Raw genomic sequence first — 5,392 nt, forward strand, 5'->3', positions numbered from 1 at the left:
TTTTATTTTTTACTAATTCTGGGGTGGACTTTTTGCTTTGCTGGTTCTGTCAGGTGCATCACGAGATTTTTTATTCAAAATATTTCTAATTTTTTGATGTAGCTGTTTATAGCTGTAAACCTTCCTCTTACTACTGATTTTACCATATGCCATGTATTTTGGTACTTTGTATTTTCATTTTCATTTGATTTAAAGTATTTTTATTTTCAAAATTATTTATTCATTTATTTTTATATTGGAAGGTTTCCCGCTAGGAAATTTGCTAGACAGATTCTAAAAGAGTTGTAACACTTATTAATATATTTTTACATTTCCATCTTGATTTCTTCATTGACTCATTAATTGTTCAGGAACTTGTTTTTTAATTTCCATGTGTCTGTATGGTTTCAAGTTCTTCTTGTTTTTAATATCTAGTTTTATACCACTGCAGTCATAAAAGATACTTGATATGATTTTGACCTTTTTGAATTTGTTGAAACTTATTTTGTGACCTAACCTATGGTCTATCCTGGAAAATGTTCCATGTATTGGTGGAAAAAAATGTGTATTCTGTAGCAGTTGGATAAATTGTCTGTAAATGTCAGTTAGGTCAATTTGGTATAGATTGTAGTTCATTTCCAATGATTCTTTGTTGACTTTTGTCTGGATGATCTGTCCATTATGGGAAGTGGGTGGTGACATTTTCTACTATTACTGTATTCCAGTGTATTTCTCCCCTTAGATATATTAATATTTCCTTTATATAATTGCATGCTCCAGTGATGGGAGTATATATATGTACAGTTTTTATATCCTCTTGCTGAATTGACTCTTTTGTCATTATATAGTGACCTTTGACTCTTTCTTACAGGATGCTGCCTATTGGGTGGAGACCTATCCAAAGCTGTTGGCCAGAACATCTACAGGTAACTTTGTTTCTTCATAACCTGATGTGCGGGGTACAAATACAGGAACCCTGAGATACAGATAGTCTGTTGGAAGCCAAATTGTCTTTTAAAAATAATTCTTAGAAGTCATAAAGCCTTTTTTTTTTGTGGAATTCTGCTGTCAATATTGCTAAAACACTTTGAAAGATGCACTCAGGTTCAAAGGGAGAAAATAGAGACCCCTACCTCTTGAAGGACTGTCAGTGTAAATGCATGTAGGATGGAATATATATCAGTGCAGTTATTGTTGGAAAATTCCATCTAAATACAAAGTACACAAGTCAACTATATTCCTATATATCAGAAATGAAGAGTTGGAAAATGAATGATCTTTAAAACACCATTTATAATAGCTTAAAAATAACATGACCTGGTTAGATTTAAATTAAAATTGCATGTGTAAAAGCTGTACATTAAAAACTATACAATATTGTTGAGATAAGTAAGAGTGCCTAAATAAATGGGAAGATATATCACAGCCTTGGATTGAAACTCTCAATGTTGGTAAAATCTTAGTTTTATCCAAATAGGTCAACTGACTCAAGGCAATTCCATTCAAAATGCTAGTAGGGTTTTGTTTGTTGTTGTTTTGGGTTTTTGTTTGTTTGATTTTGTAGACAGAGAGTAAAAAATGACAAACAGAGTCTAAAATGTATATACTAATGCAAAATGTCTGTATCAGTAAAAATAACTAGTGGAAGAAAACTCAGCAAAGTCTGCAAAAGGAATGGCATTAATACTTTCTACGTGTCTGCAGGTGATTTTTTTAAATGATGGCAAACGTTTGCTACATTCATAATCCCCTCTATAAATTAAAAAAAAATACAAACACTTGTGATATAAATTTTTTGTGCAGATACATGCTATGTAAATGAGAATGTAAACTTTCATTCCCAATTTATCCATTTTCATTAATATAGATGGTGCTATATGCAAAATGATTTATATGATGCCTAGTAAATATGAAATGACTATTTTTATTTTAATTAAAAATCAATTGTATATAGACAAATTAATCCCTTACTTTCTATAAAAACGGTAAAATCTCAGGACAAAATATTATTTGCCAAGAATCATAAGCCAGGGTACCATGACTTTACAATTAGATATTGTTCTAGAAATGGCTTTTTCTGGCTTACTTTAGATTCATATGAGAAACTTGCATTTGCAGTTTTAGATGCTTGATGGAGACAGAAAAATATTTGTCTATAAAAATAACAAGGTGATGGATAGAAATTTTTCTAAAATGCTTCTATTAAATGATGGATATATGATGAAGAATAATAAATAAGTATACTTCACAGTCTCAAAACCAGTAGACTAGAAATATGAATCCCGTCACCAACTACCCATCTATGCACGACTAAATAAAAGTATTTTATTTATATTTAAATGTATGAAACCATTCTGGGTTTCTGTGATACTCTCCATTTGAGCTATATGATTTTAAGTTTTTTCTGCCCCCATAGCAGTTATTTCCTTTGATTAGAAACAAAATCAATTAGTCATTTTGGATGTCCTGATGTTAAAAAAAATCCATATTTCTGATTTTTAGGAATCAAAAAAATCATAGCTTCTATTCTATATTTATTTAAACTGTTATCTAATAATTAGGCAGTCTCTGAAATAGCTCAGAAATATTTTTTACTCTTATAATTTGCTATCATTTAATTCGCTTAAAATATTTAAAAGTATATTAACCTTTTAAATTATGTGTATTATTTTGTGGCACTTTCAAAACTAACATTGTTTTTGGATATTAGCTTTTGAATTTCCTGATTTGTGGGCTTAATTTTAACTCTAATTGCTCATAATTATACATATTCCCATTGAATTCATGAAGGTATTTTATTAAATGCTTACTTACAATTGAAAAAATGAACCATACAAAATTGTCTTCTTTTAAGTAAGTACTTTCAAAAATCATTTCATTAGCATATTATAAATGGCACTAGCAAATAGAGACTGCATATAGGAACAATAATTTGCTTCCCCATGGATATTTTATTTTGTGACAGAATAGAATAAGAGCTTTACCGAATTTTTTAATTATAGAGATCAAATTAGATACTATTCTAAATGTTATGAAATTATTTTGTTTTAATATTGTGAAATTTAGTATCATGTTCCAGGAACAAATAAAGAGAATAATAATTTCAAATAAAATATTATTTGTTAATTTTAGAAGAGAGTGAATGGTTGATATCGGGGCAGCTCTGAACTGTCATTGGTGACTATTAAGCATTTACAAAACATTGGTGACTGCAAAGGTTTTTACATGGTTAAACACAGTACTCACAAAACTTTACAAAGCATGTATTAGAAATAACTTCAAATAAAGAGAACTTAGCTAATTTGTCCAGGGTTGAATAGAAGGAAATAGGAATAGGACTTGAACCTCTCCTTGTTTGACTTGTCAAACTGAGCTTAAAACACTAAGCTGTACTCACTGGGGTTGTCAAATTGAAAATATGGTATACATACTACAAATACGTATATTTTTAAACTCGTCTAATAAACATTTGCTAACGTCAACTACGTACCATGCATTTATGAAAGATAAATGCTGCATTTTTGTGCATGATGTTTGAAACTAGATTTATTGTTCCAGTGTGGTCTTGCAAATATTTGGATCTATTTGCAAGAAGTTTGTAGTTTTCTCTCACAGCCTTTTTTCCAGAAGCTAGTGGTGAGTGAGTACAGCATTCTCTGCTTTTCATGTACCCAGGAAAGTTGACCTCAGTCATCATTGAAAGCAGGGGTCCTCAACCAGTGAGCTGCAGACTAGTGTTGGTCCGTGGCCAGTTAGGAACCAGGCTGCACAGCGGGAGGTGAGCGGTGTCCAGTGGTGGAGGGATCATTACCACCTGAGCTCCGCCTCCTGTCACATCAGCAGCATCATTAGATTCTCATAGGAGCGCAAGCTATTGTGAACTGTGCACACAAGGGATCTAGGTTGCACGCTCCTCATTGGAATCTAACTAATGCTTGATGATCTGATGATCTGAGGTGGAACAGTTTCATGGCCAAACCACCTCCCTCACCCCAAACCCCACCCCTGCGGTGAAAATATTGTCTTCCACGAAATGGATCCTTGGTGCCAAAAACGTTGGGAACCACTGATCTAAAGTACTTTCTCCATTGTCCTTAGTTTTAATGTTGTACTTACCCGTTTGCTGTTCTCTTACTTTTTAAAACAATTTCATTCTGTTCTTTCTCACAAATTGTTACTTTGTTGATGGCAAGCCCCAATCTCTTCTATCTTGGTACACCAAGTACTTAGAAAACACCTGTGAATACCAAGTACTCAAAATAGTGATTAAATGAACGTTTGTTATATACAATATAGCAGTTGTTTAATAATTTTTTGTGAATGCAAAAGTAATACAACTTTATTGTCATAGAAAGCCATAATGATTTGGTTCATCAATATTTGAACTATCCTATTACACATTTAGAAAATTTGTTACAATCTGAATCTAACTTATTACTTAACATTTTCCCCGGAATAAACACATGGCTATATTTTTGTGAAACAATGTGGGTTTTGTAAATGAGAAGAATGAGACATGTTCTTTTCTAAAGTTAGTGAATTTAGATATCTTTGATCTTTAAGGGTCTGAAACATGGAGTTCATACTTCAGGTCCACTCTCTCCAAGCTGCCACCTTAGCTTCTCTGAACCTGTTTTCTCATCTTTAATATGAGTATAAATGTATTTGCCTAATATGGGCATGGAAGCAAGAAGAGGATATGACACCCAAGAAAATGTAATTGTTTGTGATTATTTTAAGGTGGTCAGGGAGGATTGGAGCTATGTGATCTACTTAAACACCTCTATGTCCCTTTGCCCCATTTTGACAATAAAAGGACAAATGTAGCAACTCCAGCCAAATACAGACACAGTGGCCTAGGGAAGAGGTGACAACAGAAGGAAACAGATATTTTAACGGATAGTGGAAGTGGGCAGTGCTGAGAATCAGTTGTGGCCCTGCACAAGCTGTGTTAGTGGGGCTGTAGTTTGTCCCACAGCTCTTCCTTATTTATGTTTTTTCCAGGAAGATTAGTGGAAGAGCTGTTTTCAGAAAGTATATAGACAACTGAATCCAGGCGGTGGCATGGATGGACTGTGGTGGACTCCCAGATGCTCCTTTAATGAAAGTCTTCTTTCCACTGCTGCTGGGCATGCCTCAGAGCTCAAATTCTCTCTCTTTTCAGCCTTATTTCCATTTTTTCCCTTCCACAGGTGTTGACACCAGAGGTACTCCTTATTACACATCCTCTGCTCTAAGCTCCATCTGAATCTCTGCTTTCTGGGGAACCCAAACTGTGACACCTCCCCATTCTCTGTCATATGTCTGGCTGAAACTCTAGAGGACTTGCTTCAGTGAGTATTCTCTCACCTTTACCGTCAACTCATCACTATTTTCTCACTCTTTCCATCAGCATCTGAACGTACATTTCCTG

The 5,392-nt window shown here is 33.7% G+C and overlaps 1 pseudogene; it reads right to left on the reverse strand.

Annotated features, from left to right (window-relative positions):
* Nucleotides 1-240: 240 nt before the first annotated feature.
* Nucleotides 241-293, reverse strand: LOC129019195 (U7 small nuclear RNA; annotated as a pseudogene).
* Nucleotides 294-5,392: the final 5,099 nt, after the last annotated feature.

The sequence above is a fragment of the Pongo pygmaeus genome, chromosome 17, assembly GCF_028885625.2.
Source record: "Pongo pygmaeus isolate AG05252 chromosome 17, NHGRI_mPonPyg2-v2.0_pri, whole genome shotgun sequence".
NCBI lineage: Eukaryota > Metazoa > Chordata > Mammalia > Primates > Hominidae > Pongo > Pongo pygmaeus.